The sequence below is a fragment of the Sarcophilus harrisii genome, chromosome 1, assembly GCF_902635505.1.
Source record: "Sarcophilus harrisii chromosome 1, mSarHar1.11, whole genome shotgun sequence".
NCBI classification, from domain to species: Eukaryota; Metazoa; Chordata; class Mammalia; order Dasyuromorphia; family Dasyuridae; genus Sarcophilus; species Sarcophilus harrisii.
Genome location: NC_045426.1, coordinates 696,982,168 through 696,998,764, shown reverse-complemented (window position 1 = coordinate 696,998,764; position 16,597 = coordinate 696,982,168). Strand labels below are relative to the sequence as shown.

Here is a 16,597-nt window from a genome sequence, read left to right as displayed (position 1 = left end):
CTGTAAAATCCGGGGGCTCCCTATTATTTCAAAGATCAAATATAAACATCGCTATTTGGCATTTAAAACTATTCACAAGCTGACCCCTTTCAATTTTTCCAGATTTTAAAAAACCCTTTATAGCTTCTGTGAGCACTAAAATTCATCCACATCCTTTTCCTGTATCTTTAAACCAGTTGTTAACCTCTCCCAGAATTCTTCCCTTCATCATCTCTGCCTCTTGGTCCCCCTGCTTCCTTCAAGATTCTACTCAAATTTCCCCCTTTATATGGGATGTCTTTAGGCTTCAGGGGTATACTGGGGACCACTCCCACAAGCTTCCAAGAATAGAACTTAATTTTTCTCTGTGAGCAGTTTAGACACCAGAAATCAGCAATACCATAAAAACTTAACTTATTGTTGTGTTGTTTGCTTAGATTTAAGAAAGTGACAAAGAAAATGTTAATGATGCAGAATAAATTTCAAAGTGTCTTATGGATAAAGAACCAGCTGTTAATCTTTTTACCAACACAGCTTCACTTAGAGGAGTCCTCCAGCTGCTAGTGATCTCCTCTCTGAGAATATTTGCCAAATACTGTACATTTATGATCATGTTCTTAAAAAGTTCTTTGCATCTTCTCTCCCCTTTTAGAACCATTAGAATGTGAACTCATTGAGGGTTCAGATTACACTTTTGCCTTTCTTTTATAACCCCAATACTTAACACAATGCTGATACACATTCAACACTTAATAAATGATGTTAATATTGATTACTTGGTCTTTCAAACCTTATGTAAGGGTTTTACCAGGAACTGGCTAATTGATAAATACTAGAATGCCCAAATAATAATTATGGAGCTGGAAATGTAAAGAGTCTTTAGAGGTCATTTAATCCGACCTTCTCCTCTTACGTATGAGGAAAATGATGGCCAGAGAGGTTACTTCTTGTGCAAAGACAATAGCTGGCAAAGGCTGGGTTTGAACCCATAGTTTAGGTTTCCAATCTTTTTATTGAACCACATTGCCTCCTTTATAGTAACTGAAATTCATATTAAATTTAAAAGTTTGAAGAGTATATATATATATTATATATGAAGATATATATGAATATATATGAAGAATATATATATATATATATATATATCAATCATCTCATTTGGTTCTTACAACAAACCTGTGAGGTAGGTATTAATATATATATATCTAATTATAAATGATATTTATATAATGTAAATATAAATTCATAATATTAATAAATATGATATAAATAATTTATCATCATCATCACTATCACTACCACCATCATCATCATCCTTGTTTTATAGATGAAGAGACTGAGGTTAAGGAATTCACCCTGAATCATACAAATAATGAATATATGAGACTGGATTCTTCCCCATTTATTTCTAACCCTAAGTCCAGTCCTCTATTCACTAAGCTTCACTGCTATTATCCCTTCCTCATCTTACTGAGAAGGAAACACGTTCAGAGAAGTTATATGGCCTGTTGAAGGGGGTAGGTAGTATATGGAAGATACGGGATTTGGACATATGATCTTTGACTAGATCCACCTGTTCTTCACTATCTCATGTCTCTCACTGGTGATCAGCAGCAGACAGCCATCTCACAACTCTTCCTAACCCCCTCCCCATCACCAATCTCTGCATTCAGAAATGTCCTCTCCTGTCACAAGTGTGCCAAGAAAATTTGGATCCATTTCTTCAGACTGGGAAACCGAGGTCTAAAGCCATGGGCTCTGGGCTAGTCCTGGACTGTCTTCCCTATAGACTGACTTTGTGTGATAAACAAGTAGAGCTAATTCCTTCTGTGCCTTGGAAGTGGAAGAAGAGGGGGATCTTGCTAGATCAGGCCAGAGAAGTTGAATGGCAATCTCTTTATCTACATGTACATGCAGGGTACAAAGATTTTGGAGGGTTCTACAGAGATTGCTCAAGCTACTGGCTGTGGATCATAAATAGAAGTATAGACCAAGAACTGAAAGGGACCTCAGGGGCCATTGAATTCAATCCTCTCATTTTACAGGTGGGGAAACTGAGACAAGGAAAAATTAAGTGAACTGTCCAAGGACACACAAATAGTATCAGAGATGGGATATTCCTTGCTGCTTAACTAGAGTTATATTGGATATGTGTAATTATGACACTTTGAACACTGCATAAAATGTCAGATTTAGAATCAGAAAGACCTGTTTCTAATCTTTCTCTCAAGGCTCCCTCCCTTTCTCCCTTTTTTTTTTTTTTTTTTGTAGGCAATTGGGGTTAAGTGGCTTGTCCAGAGTCACACAGCTAGGAAGTGTTAAGTGTCTGAAGATGGATTTGAACTCGGAGCATCCTGATTTCAGGACTAGTGCTCTATCTACTGTACCATCTAGCTGCTGCCAAGATTCAACTTTAACTATAAACAGGAAGGGGACAGCTAAATAGAACACTGGCCCTGAAGTCAGAAGGACCTTGTAGATAGAACATCAGCACCAGTCCTGTCAGAAGGACACCCAGTAGAGGCTCAAGAAATAACTGCTTAATGAATGAATAGATGGATGGATGGATGGATGGATGAATAAATGAATGAGAGAAAAAATGGCTGAATGAATGAAGAATAGTTCCCTCACTTGTCTCCTCTGGATGTTTTCGTATGCTTTCTATTTTCTTTTCTTTCTCCACTTCTCTTTCATCTCATCATTCTCCTTCTTTTTCTCCTCTTCCTTTTTATTCTTTTCCTCCTCTTTCATCTCTTTCTCCTTCTCTCCTTTCTCATTATTATTATAATGCCCTCCCTCTTCTGTTTTTAGTTCATCTTTGATTCTAACTACTTACTTATTTCCTTTCTTCATAGAATTCTTTTTCATACAATTTGTTAACTGTTCTCCAAAAGAAGAAAATATCCATTTAACTTTGTTTACAATCGTCTCATTCTTTTATATACTCAGAGATAGGACTACCATGAATGCAAATTTCACTTTTACCCCAGGTGCTTACACAGAAGAAACACTAGAGGTCCCTGGGTATGAGGGCAGCTAGATGGCCTGATGAATAGTGCACCGGTTCTGAAGTCAGGTGGACTTGGGTTCAAATCTAGCCTCAAACACTTACTATCTATGTGACCCTGGGCAAGTCAACTCCAATTGGCTTGAAAACAAAGTGTCAAGTGTAACTGGCACTGGTTGACCCCCCCCCCCGCCGAATCTTCTCACATCAGCTCTCCTTTGCAAGGATCAGATTTGTCTAAACAGCCCCCAAGAGGCATGGACAGGGCATCTCTGAGAGAACTCCCTCCATGATGAAATCACCCCTTTGGCATTCCCACCTATTTGCCTGACTGTTCAAGTTACAGTGGTGGGCAAGTTTTGGTGCTACAGACCAGAGGAAACTTACCTTTGCTTGCCAATAATATGCATTATGACATAGTGCAAAGCTTCTTAAACTATGGGTCATGATCCCATGTGAGGGTATGTAACTGAATGGGGGAGAGGGGTCATAAAATTATGATTTATTGTCAGTAAATATTTGATTTTTAGGCCTATTGTATATACTTATATACCAAGAGTCATATAAAAATTTCTCAGGTGAAAAGGTGTTTCAAGTGGGAAAAGTTTAAGAAGCCTTGGTCTAGTGGAGAAAGTATTATTATTCTGGATTCAGAGGAACTGGGTTCAAATCCCACCTCTGACGGCTGCTACCTGTGTTATTGTTCGTTCGGTGGTATCCAACATCTTGTGACTTTTGTAGACCAGAGAATGCCAGTGCTATCTGGGAGTTTTCTTGGCAAAGATGCTAGAGTGACTTGCTATATCCTTCTCCAGTAGATTGAGGTAAGTGACTTGCCCAGAATCACTCAGCTAGTAAGGCAGGATTTGGACTCAGGTCTGTCTGATAACGAGAGCCAGTGCTCTAGACACTGAGCCATCTAATGATGTAGCCTTAGGCAAATTATTTAACTTTCCTTGGTTTCAGTTTCCTCATCTGGAAAGTGAGGAATGGTGGACTGGATGGCCTCTGCAGTCCTCTGATCTCCATCTATGAGCCTATGATTTATGATTTTAATCCTGGGTCTGTCACTTCCTACCTATGTGGCCTTCCACAAGTCTTTTGGTCTCAGTTTCCTCATCTGGAAAATAAGAGGGTGGAATAAATAGGCTCTGAGGTGACTTGAAGTTTTACATCTAGGCCCTGCATTTGTCTAGTTTCCCAAAGGGATCTTCCTTTGACCTCTTAGTTGATGTCTTCCCCTGGTCACTGGAGTCATCAATCACAGGGCTGCCAGATCATGGTCCTGAAGGGTCCAGGTGAATGTACCTCCCTGGGTTTTGAAAGTCTCCCCTAAGCAGGAAATGAAGGAGAGGGAGTCCAGGAAAGAAGAATATAACTGGTAATATAAAAGCAAGGATTTAGAAAAAATTAAAAGAGGAAAGAAGGGAGGGAGAGAGAAAGAGATAGAGAGAAGGGGGAGGGAGGGAAGGAAAAAGGAAGAGAGTGAGAGAGAGAGAGAGAGAGAGAGAGTTGTGTCAGACAGACAGACAGAGACAGAGAATCAGAGAGACAGAGACGGAGACAGAGAGAGACAGAGAGGGAAAGAGAGAGACAGAAAAAGAACGAGACAGGAAAAGGAAACATTCTTTTCTTCCCTTTGTCTCCAAAGCCGGGTGGCAGAGAATAGAAATGGGGGATGTAGATCAAAATGTAATTTTGCCTTACAAGCTGCAATGAGACCACAGGCCGGGTAGGTAACCAGCCCCTGGGAGCTGCTAGTTCGGCAATAACTCACAGGTGTTTCTGCACAAAAGCCCCATTTTATTAAAGGTCAAATGGAGCCAGAAGGGGGGAAGGGCTGATGATAGCAATAAAAGAGGGAAGAGAGGGGCTAAGGAAGGGCGGGAATGCCTTCTGGGAGGGCTGGCAGATGAGCCCTGGATTAAAAAGCCATCTCACTGAAGGGGAAAAGGGAACAAAAGTTCAACAATTAGAACCTGGAGCTTCAGTTCCCCCCGGTGCCCACCAGCCTCTCTTTGATACCCTCAGCTTGTTCCCAGGCTCAGTGCCAAGATGAATGGGCAGATCAATAAAGCAGTCTTCTGAATCAGAGGTAGTAATGGGCAAAATCAGAGAAGCAGTGCCTCTCCCCTCCTGGGCTGCTACCTGGTGGGCTAAAGCCTCTGCTGTCAACTGAAAGATACCATAAACATAGGGTGTAGGATCAGTTCTGTCACCTACATTCAAGAATTATTATGAGAAAAACCAATCATCAGATTTTGAAACCATTTAACCTAATTCATTTTACAGATGAGGAAACTGAGGTCATAGCATAATAGTTTTAGACCTGGAGAGAGTGGCCAGAGACTGGAGTCAGGAAGACTCATCTTCCTGAGTTCAAATCTGGACTTAGACTCATCCTAGCTGTGTGACCCTGGGTAAGTCTTTTCATCCTATTTGCCTCCGTTTCTTCATCTATAAAATGAGTTGGAGAAGGAAAGGGCAAACCATTCCACTATCTTTGCCAAGAAAACCACAAATAAGATCACAAAGATTCAGATATGAATGAAAACAGCTAAATATCATTAAGAAATTTAACCAATTCTTTTTAGAGATCAGAAAACTGAGGTCCAAAGAGATCATGGTATCATAGATTTAGAGCTGGAAGAGAGCACAGAATTCATTTTCTCTATCCAACTCATTTTACAGATGAAAAAATTGAATTCTGGACCATAGAATTCATTTAGTCCAATGATTTCATAGTAAAAAAGAAGAGATTGAGATCCACATCATCATAGCATCATATATTTAAAGTTAGAAGAAACTTAAGAGACCATTGATCAACGCTTTCATTTTATAAATGAGGAATCTGAGGCTCCAATATGTGTGAGAGAAGGATTTGGAGTTAGATACATAAATATAAATATATATATATATATATATATATATACATATATGTATATATATAAGTATATACAGAGAGAGAGAGAGAGAGAGGAGGGTCTTTTCCACTTCCACTGTACCCTAAGCTTTTTATTGAAGAATAAACTGAGGTCCACAATGAGTTCAAAGAATCTGATTTAGAATTTGGAGGAGTGTTACAGAATTCATGTTACTGAATCTTTTCATTTTTACAAATGAGAATACTGAGTCTGACACAGTGGACAATATCTCGCCTAAGGTGTTGTCCATAAGAAATAGGTCCGTGGGGATTCCAACTCAAGGCCTCTAAAGTCAACCAAAGTACTCCTTTCACTCCATGATATTGACCCAATTACTCTGTCGAGATGTTAAGAGACCCATTTGAGATCATGCACTGCCTAAATGAGGCAGATTAGCAGCGAGCAAGATATTATTAAGGGATAACATCTCTTTGCTTGCATAGAACCACAAAATCCAGGGAGAACTTGGCAACAGGTACATGGCTCCATCCAGTAGCTGTCCTAACTTGACTCATATGGGTCAGTATGTTTCCCTCTGCATCAGGACCTGAGGAGCTGATCATGGATGTCAATTTCTGTGTCACGCAGGACACTCAAATGTCTGGTGCTTCCCTCTTCCCTAGAGCAAATGATTTGTAGACTTTAAGTGGCCATAAGTGTCAGCTCATTTTTCTTCCCCCTTCTTTTTATTATCCTAAGTTGAACTCTCCAACATGCATCGCCTCCTCATATTAGAACGTGATCTCATAGAGTGCAAGGCCCTTCTTGTTTTTTCTATTTGAATTTCCTGTGGCAGAGCCTTCTGAGCTCGTGTCGGTCTGATTGGTCACAGTTGGACACACAGAACCTTGGCTCCGCCATAATGATGTCATTTTGGTCCCCTTTGACGATGAAGGATAACTAGCAACCAATTTGAATTCCTGGCATCTAGCAAGATGTTTTGCACATAATGCTTAATAAAATGTCCATTCGTTCATAATTTCTACTAATATTATGAGTTAGGCAATTATTAATGATTATCTTTTTCTAGTGGGTTCGGAGAGAAACATTTTGGGGGAGATAGGGCATTACCTTGCTATCATTATTTTATGTTTAATATTCTACACAGCTAGACTACTTCCAAAGGCTCACCCTGCTCATCCTCATTCAAATCCAGCAGCAGACAGAGTAGGGATCATATGTACTTTACCTTGTTTCCATATGACTGTAATATACTATAACAACAAAAACAATAATAATAAATTGGTTGAGTGGTTTCAGATATGAGCCACAGAAAATTAGCCTCAGATTAACCTGGCTATACTTATGATCTGTATGATCATGAATGGAAAGAAATCTTTAAAATCAAATGTTTTTGTTGCTCAGCTTTTTCAGTCATGTCCAATTCGTTGTGATCTCATATGGGGTTTTCTGGGCAAATATACTGGAATGGTTTGCCATTTCCTTTTCAAGATCATTTTATAGATGAGGAAATTGAAGCAAACAGTGTTAAGTGACTTGCCCAGGGTCATACAGCTAGTATATGTTTAAGTGTATTTGAACTCATGAAAATGAGTTTCCTGACTCCAGGAACTATGGTTCCATCTAGCTGCACCTGAAATAAAATGACTTGGTTTCAAATCTAGTCTCTGCCACTTACTACCTTTGTGACCTTTAACAGATCATTTTATTTCCCTGATAATCATCTCAGTTTACCCATCTGTCAAATGAGGAGGATAGATTAGATGATCTCTAAGGTCTCTTCCAGATCAAAATCTAGTATCCTACAAACAATGCTTTGATCTTCATTCTGATTCCACTTTGGACAGCTCATTTAACTTTTTTGGGCCTCGCTTTCCTCATCTGAAAATTAAGAGGGTGGAATCAATGGCCCCTTTCAGCCATACATTTATGATTCATAGAAGAATGGAATTTAAAAAGACCTTAGAGATCATCTAATCCACCCTGAATATGAATGAGAACCTTACTTGTAAAATCTATTCAAGTTCCAGTCCCTCAGCAGCAGCAGATTGCTGGACAGCTCCATTGGCTGTCTCACAGAAATCTCAAACTCAATACTCATAATGAATTCCTCCCCATTAAAAAAAAAAATGGATACCCTTTTCCTAACTTCCATATCAAAGGCACAACTACCCTGCCAGTCACATAGACTACTCCCCTTGCCAGTAATGTTTCTCTCCTCTCTTCTGTACCTCTTTGAACTGCAAGTTACCTTGTACGCTCAGCTCAAGAGCCACTTCCTTCATTTTCCCTGATTCCCCTAGTTATTAATTTCTCCTCTGCTCCAATGACTTTATTATCTATGAGGACATTGTACCCCAATTGACTATAAGGACATGGATTGTATTTATTTCATATCTGTATCCCTAATTTCTTAATCCTTTGTGCATAAGAGGTATTTAATAAATGCTTATTGTTTGCTTAGCTGGTACCTAATGAATGCTTACTAAATTGCATACCTGACAAATGATTGTATAACCACTGTTTGAAGATCTTCAATAAGGAGATCCGGCATCTCCCATGGTGGTTCTTTCTATTTAAGGGTAGTTCTCATTAGCAAGATTACTACTTACCTTTTACATTCAGCTTAAATTTACTTTTTTGATGTTTCTACCCCAAACTTTTTATTCTGCCCCACTGGGGCCAAGTAGAATGACTCTGTACCTATTTCAAATAGTAACACTTAAAATACTTAAAGGCAAGTATAATGGGGCCAATAAATCTTCCCATCCCCAGACTAAATATCACTCATACCTTCAACTTATATGTCATAAATACAAGATTGTTTACCATTCTGGTCATCCTTCTCTGGGTATTACCCAGCATACCTATGTCCTTTTTAAACCTTGGTACCCAGAACTAAAGATAATAAATGCAGTTTGACTCAGGGAAGCTATCACCTTTCTAGTCCTGGACACTATTCCTCTCTTAATGCAGCCTAAGGTCACATCGATTTTCTTGGACATCATTGTAATGTTCTTCTCTAAAGTGCGATGTTCTCTGGGAGCAGGTTTCTTGGGGGGGTTTCTGGGAGCAGCCTTCCTTTCAGTTCAGTGTAATAATCACCTCAAATGCAGCCAGGTCTTAAAGTCCAAATCCTTCATTGTCTCCTTAAAGTCTTTTCTCCTTCACTTGAGTCTCCAGCCAGTACCAAGGTGGAAAATGGAATGAATCTGCCTCTGCCTCTGAGAGTGGGCTTGTGGGCTTCCTGAAGTGCATCCTGGTTAAGGCTTCTATGCGCTCTTAAAGATGTGAATCTTGCCGAACTTTAGTAAGTACTAAGTATATAATCATTGTCTCTATCAATTCCAGTGACTTAGCACCTTGGAAGAATTCTAACATATCATATCACTGTATTGACTTATTTTGAGTTTATGGTCCACTAAAACCCCCAGGTCTTTTTCAAATGCAGTGTTGTTCATGTATAGCTCTCCGGCTTTGTACCTGTGAAGTTAACTAAAACATAAGATTGTGTGTGTGTGTGTGTATCCCTTTACATTTTATTTAATTAAATTCAGCTCAATGTTTCACTGTCAAAATCGTTGTTGTTGTTGTTATCTAGTGTGTTAGCTAACCCTCATCAGCATCCTATCATCTGTGAATATAATAAGCAAAACCCACCTGGGTTTCAGTTTCCTCATTTATGAGACAAGAGGATTGGCCCCTAAGGTTCCATATGATTCTAAATTCTAAGCTAAACAAGAGAACTAGCAAGGAGGACTACTTGAAGCTTGGCTTTGAATACTAAGACCATTGCAAGGTATGTATATGTAGGCATGCTGTGCATGTGTGTATTTGGGGGGGAACTATGTGGTTATCTTATTCCATCCTAAGCCCCAAATAGCCAGAGTCTCCTATTAAGACCCTAAGTCACAGAACCAGGTGGATAATTTCAGTCCTTCTTCTCCATGGTCACACAGTCTGCAGGCACGAGAAAGACAAGATATATGCTTTTCTTTTTTTCTTCTTTTCTTTTTGAGGCAATTAGGATTATGTGACTTGCCCAGAGTCACACAACTAGTGTCTAAGATTGGATTTGAACTCAGTTCTTGGTTTCAGGTACAGTGCTCTATCCACCTGACTGCCTAGCTCCCTCAGCACATATCTTTCTAAAGGTATATGCTTTCTGCCCTAATAGAATATAAGCTCCTTGAGAGCAAGATGTACTTTATATTGCTCTTTATGTCTGCAGTGTCCAGCACATAATATGTACTTAATGTTTGTTACATAGGTAAGCAACAAACATTTGCTAAGAAATTTTATACATTTTGTGCTATCTTCCAGAAACTGTGCTCAATATTGAGTATACATATAAAACAAAGTCCCTACCCTCAGGAAACATATACTCTAATGTGGAGAGACAATATATAAAAGGGAGCCAGACAGTGGAGGGATTGAGTGGAGGGAGATAGAGTGGCAAGGGACCAAGGTGTGATACAGAGAAGGAAGAGATTTTGACCCATTATATTTCAGCTACTAGGAAAGCCTTAAAAGTGAAGATCTATAGTATTCTCTTCTCTAAAATATATTGTTCTCTGGGAGCAGATTTCTTGGGGGGCTTCTGGAGGCAGATTCATTTCAGTTTCAGTAATAATCACCTCAAATTCAGTCAGTCCAAATCCCTTATTGTTTCCTTTTATTTGTCTCCTTCCTTGGACCCAGTTAATTTTCTTAGAGGCCTTTCCTTGGTTCCTGCGGCTAGTCCTTTGCCTCTGCCAGCTTCAGCCCCTAGTTCCCTCCAAATCTCCCACCAGCACAAAGGTGGGATATGGAATGAATCTGACTCCACCTCCATGAATGGGCTTGTCTCTTAGTGGGCTTGTCCTTTAGTGGGTTCCTCCTTATATATGCTCTCTTAAAGGTATGACTCTTGTGGAACTCTAATAAGTACTAAGTACATTAATGAACTAAAGAGCTGTTAAATCCCTTGCTAAATTAGGTAGTTATTGTCTCTATCAATTCCACTGAGTTAGCACCTTGAAAGAATCCTAACAAAGATCTGGCTTGGTCTCTGTTTGTCTTTGAAGTACATCCAAGCCATTAGCAAATGGATTCATTCGCCCTGGCAAGGATGGCTAAAGCTGCCCTATGAGAACATGGCGGAAAAGTCATTAAAGTCAGCACAGAACCTGCAAGGAAAGGAAGTATGGATATTTCCAAAATAAAGATCCGGAAAGGGGCAATGAGAGGGGAGGGGCTGGCATGGCAGAGAAAGGTTTCAGGAGGGAGGCACCAGACCTGAGGGAAAGTCCAACTTAAGGGTGTATTTGGAGTCTTTCTTGATAGCAAAATCATTAGAATCAAAAACCCAGTCTGGAAGGGAATGAAGCCATTGCTTGCTTGACTGATTGTGGGAAAAATGTGGACAGCTCAATACAAACTCATTTCTCCTCCCATGACAAAGACTGAAAGCACAAGCAATGGGATAGGTCAGAGAGGTCACTGTGTTGCCCCAAAGAATATGTCGCCTGCTTCCTGCACTGGCATTTCATATCTCAGAAGGTCAGCAGTTTATGTGTTTTCAAACATGTTCTGAAATCTCATCCCACAGATAAAGTGTGTACTTTAAAAAGCTGGCCCCAGCCCAAGAGTCAAACAGGAAAATCCCCAAGTTGCATGTTTTATTATTAACTGTTAAAGGGTCTCCGGTTGAGGAGAGTGGTTTAAGAAATCTTGATTTAATTTAAGAAATAATTGATGAAAGACCTATTATGTAAAAGGCATTTTGCTAAGACCTAGAAATACTGAGATGAAAAACAGCATAGAACCTGCTCTTAAGGAGCTTACATTTAAGGTGCATGTATTCAATTAAATATTAAATACTTGTGGTGTTAAATATGACCAGGGCTGCCTCCAGGATGAATTGGCTGGCTTGGAACTTCCCTTTGGTCCTCCTGGTTTCTCTTATGATCATGGCCTCTAAGATAGATTGATTGGTCTGGACTTTTGATGCTATGGTATATATTCACAGGAGGATCCATCCCTTTTGTACCAACTAGAGTAAAAAAGGAAGCAGAGGAACTCTGTTTTCTCCCTTCTTTTCTCCTTTCTGCAGAAAGATCTTGAGAGTGCAAGTCTTGTCACTAGTGACCTTGTGGCAATAGAACACAAGCAATGTCTACTTCATGTTGCTCTTTATGTCTGCAGTATTTGGCACATAGTAAGTACTTAAAGTTTGTTACATAAATAACCCACAAGCGCTTATTAAGAACTTTTATGCACTTTATGTTATCCTCCAGAAAGCGTACAAATGTTGAGGATCCATGTAAAATAAAAAGTAGTCCCTGTCACCAAAAAACTTATACTTTAATGGGGAAAGACAATACATAAAATGGAGCCAGACAGTGGAGGGGTTGAGGAGCAGGATAAGTTGTATCCTTATGGGAACATGGTGGAAAAATCATTAGTCGGCACAGGACCTGAAGGGAAAGTAAGAATGGCTTTTTCCAAAATAAAGACCCTTAGAGAAAAGGAGAAAAGAACATTTTCTTGGCAGTCGAGGGCCACTGTGCAGATAATCCCTAGTTTGAAAGCTCAGATCCCTGGACCACTTTGGGTAGAAGAAAGATTGCCTAAATATTGCCATTCTTAGAAAGGAGGATTAGTCACATGATCCCAGTGTTGGGAGATAAGAGTGGGGAGGGAGCAAGATAAGATACAGAGAAAGAAGAGATCTTGACTGGTTATATTTTAGCTACTAGGAAAGCCTTAAATGGGAACATCTGGCTTGGTCTCTGTTTCTCTTTGAAGTACATCCAAGTCATTAGTGAGTGGACTCACTGGCCCTGGCAAGGATGGCTAAAGCTGCCCCAAGTGGAAGCCCTGAGGAAGTGGGGTGACTGCTTCTCAACCTCAGCCTCAGTCTCAAATCTGGTGTGTTTTTCCCACTCCTCACCTTAGCCACTATTGAATAAAGCTTCAGTTCCATTTGTTCAATTAAAATCAATTAGTTTTTCCAATGGGATAGCGACTTCAAAGATAGAGAAAGAAGGGAAATACTTGATTTTTTCCCCTGCAACAACTGAGGGTACACTATCGTTTATATCCCAGCTTCTTAAACTTGGTTTGAGACCCATGCAAGGGCTCCTAACTGAATGTGGGGGTCACAAAATAATGATTTATTATCAGTAAATGTTTTATTTGTACATCTATTTTATATATCTATGGACATGGGATCACTTAAACATTTCTTGGGCAAAAAAGGAGTTGTGGGTGGAAAGTTTAAGAAACCCTGCTCTGTAGCACCTGGAGAAAATGGGCTCACACCTAAACCAGTTTTTTGTTTTGTTTTGTTTTGGTGTTGAGGCAATTGGGGTTAAGTGACTTGCCCAGAATCACACAGGTAGGAAATGTTAAGTGTCTGAGGCAAGATTTGAACTCAGGTCCTCCTGACTTCAGAGCTTGTGCTCTATCCACTGCACCAACTAGCTGCAATTCTAAACCATTTTTTATTCAGTATTCATCCTTGCAAATTCTTTTCCAAATGTAGCCTGATGGCTGGATGCACGAGTCAGTGCTCTGCTACTGCCAGGCTGGACCAAACAGGTAACTCAGGGCTTGGCTTCTCATTGTCTGACTTCCAGCAAAGCCCAGCATAGACGCCAGGTCTTAAACTTCAGGTAGATCTCTCTCCTGACCTTCTAACCTCATAATCCCATAGCCATCTTCTATCTTATTCACCCCAAAGTGGAAAGACGAGACATGGGGGAGATAAAACAGCAAGGCCGTGTGCTCTCAGCTTTAGGCTTCATGCTAACTGCAGCCTAGAGAGGGTCCTAGAACCTGAAGCCCCTCCCCAACCTGGAGACCCACAGCCACTCATCTCCCTTTTTCTGAGCCCCAGCCCTGCAGAAAGCAAGGGACTCTGGGTCTGAGAGGAAGGAGGAGGAAACAGTGAAAGAAAGGAAAGGGGATTAAGGACAGGAGAGTCATGGAGAGAGATGTAAAGGATGCAGGGGAAGGAGGAGAAATGAAATGGGGAGAGGGGGAGGAGGAAAGGGGGAGTAAGGAGAGGAGAGGAAGAAGTGGGGAAATGGAGAGAGAAATTCACCTCAGAATTCACCTCCATTTAGTAGAGGTTAAGTAGGACCACCCCCACAGCCCACCTAGGCCACGTAGTCACCGTGCTCAAAGGCAGAGGAGGCAGCCTTGTTTCCATAGGAGCAGAGCAAGGGGAAGCAGACTCCAAGGAAGCAGAGCTCTCCTGCAAAGGGGATTCCTCCTCCTCCAAAAGGGGCTGGATTGAGAGAGAGGTTCTATAACCCCCCCCCATTCCCCCCCTCACACACACACACACACACACACACACTGCCCTCACTTCATTAGCCTTCAGAACATTCAAATGCTACACACCAGAGGCCAGCCACAGTCCCTAGCAAAGCTGCCCCAGGGAACATGAAAAGCAATAAGAGATAAAAGGATTGGGACCTTTTGTGCAGTCAAATGCAATGTGTATTTTCTTAGCTGAGAGCCCTCAAGGGAGAAAGGGACTGGGCTGGGATGACTGGGAATAGGAGAGAAGAACACCATCCCCTTTTATCACTTTGGGAGACAAAATGATTTTTTGGTGGCTGGTGTCACCTAAAGTAACCTGCTCTACACTGCTCCCTCCCCACTCCTCTCCCAGCCCAGCTCCCTCCCACCTCCCCACTCCTCACCCTCCTCCCAAACCAGCTCCTTCCCACTTCCCCACTTCCTACTCCTCACTTCTCTCCCAAACCAGCTCCCTCCCACCTCCCCACTTCCTACTCCCCACTCCCCTCCCAACTTCCCCACTTCCTACTCCCCACTCCCCTCCCAACCCAACTCCTTCCCACTTCCCCACTTCCTACTCCCCACTTTTCTCCCAATCCAGCTCCCTCCAACCTGCCCACTTCCCATTGCCCACCCCCTCCCAGCCCAGTGCCTTCCAATCCCTTTCATCCTCCCTCCTTTTCTGCGTTGCTTCCCTCACCATCCCCTCCCTACTGCAAAGAGAATGAATGACATTCTTTTGTCATCTCCACTGCAGCTGTTTTGCTTATAGCCTGTCTAGAAACGCATCTTTGTCTGTTCTATCCATTCATGGGCAAGCACTTATCGATCGCCTACTATATGCAAGGACCCATGTGTGTAGGGGTGGATGGGTGATTGGGGATGAGCGAGCATAAGCCAAAAACCAACCTTTGCACTGCTTGTCCCCAAAGCTTGGGATGATCTTCCTTGATCACTTCCACCTCTGAGAAGTCCTGATCCAGCCGAACATTCCCAGCCCAGCACAAGAGATCAGCCAAAGGCCTTTCCATCTCCCCTAGCTTCTGATGCCCTCCCTTCCAGTGTTCCCTGCTGTCTACTCCAAAGGGAGCTCATGTGTGATATTTATCTATACGTCTCCCCCGAGAAAACATAAGACCCTTAAGGGCAGGAACAATTTCCTCCTTTTCTCTGTTTTCCCTGCACCTACCGAATGACTGGCAAATAATGAGTTTAATTAATTAAGGCTTGTTTCTTGTTTGATTGACTGATGAAGGAGCTGAAGATGGTGTGATAGAATCACCTGAAGGAATTAAGAATGTCAACCCGGAGAAGAGAATTTAAGGGGACACAGGAAGCAATGGTTCCATGAAGAAAAAAGCATTTGTTAAGCATTTGCTGAAATACCCAGCATGGATAGAGAACTTGAAAGTTTGCAAACAATTTTTATATATTTATGTATATTCGCGCTGTCCTCTACTATTTGAAAGCCCACCACTCAAAACTGGATGACCATTTTAGGGAAAGGAGGATCGGTTTCCCTTCTAGAATAAAAAGAACTATATGATTTCTAAATTTTCTTCAAAATCCAGATCCAGAATCCTCTGATTCTGTGATCTCCCTGACATTTCTAGCATCCTTTCCATCTAAATTCTGTGGATCTGTTCATCCTTTAATACTTCCTCCTTGCCAAAGCTAATTCCCTTTTCTGCATGTTTGCAGTTCCATTCCTCCCATCTTCTAGCTTGGACCACTAGTTGTTTGATTTTATAGGAGGTTTTCTTTCATTCATGAACTGGACTAGATGGCTGATGGGGCCCCTTCTATCTCTCCACTTCTGTGATCTCTACAGCTCCCAGACTGTCCCACCTGAGTCATCCCTTTCCACTGATTCTTTGCTTCCCCCTTACTTTTCAGTGCCTTTGAGTTTATGAAAAGGGCATTATTCATTGTCAGGAGGAGGTGGTGTGGCCCTAGAGGGGGAAGATGGAACCAGAGGGAGATGGTAAAAATAATAATTTGTAAACCCCAGAGCACAATGACAGGTGAGGAGATCGTGAGCAACCTCGTGATTTGTGCAAATGCTAGGAAGAAAGTAAAGGTGAGCAGGCTACACAAAGGAAAACTGGGAAAGGGAAAATTACTGGTTAACCCCACAATGGGCAAAGGTAGGCATTAAATGAAAGTGACAAGGCCCCAATTGTTAAGTGCTCTGAAGTCATCCTTTTTGAGTTCCGGTGTAGTATGTAATTAAAATGGTGGAAAACCTAACCTTTAATAAGGTCTAACTGATGAATTAAGGAAACAAGCAGCCAGACAGGAATAGACTGAGGGGATGGAGGATAAACTGACCAGGCCAGATGGTACTCCCCCGGAAGAGGAGAAGTCAATATGATGAAAGACAAAGAAAAAGACTTGTTCGTGATTTCAGGAGAATGTCAAGTGGATTTTACAG

At 41.3% G+C, this 16,597-nt stretch overlaps 1 long non-coding RNA gene across 2 annotated transcripts; it reads left to right on the top strand.

Annotated features, from left to right (window-relative positions):
- The first annotated feature begins 9,047 nt into the window (after positions 1–9,047).
- Positions 9,048–15,713, top strand: LOC116421470. 2 transcript variants are annotated; one of them, XR_004231835.1, is made up of 3 exons: positions 9,048–9,181; positions 11,966–12,070; positions 15,419–15,713. It is a non-coding gene; the product is annotated as an uncharacterized LOC116421470 (long non-coding RNA). The 2 variants fall into 2 exon arrangements; XR_004231836.1 differs by lacking the exon at positions 15,419–15,713 and adding an exon at positions 12,661–12,821.
- Positions 15,714–16,597: the final 884 nt, after the last annotated feature.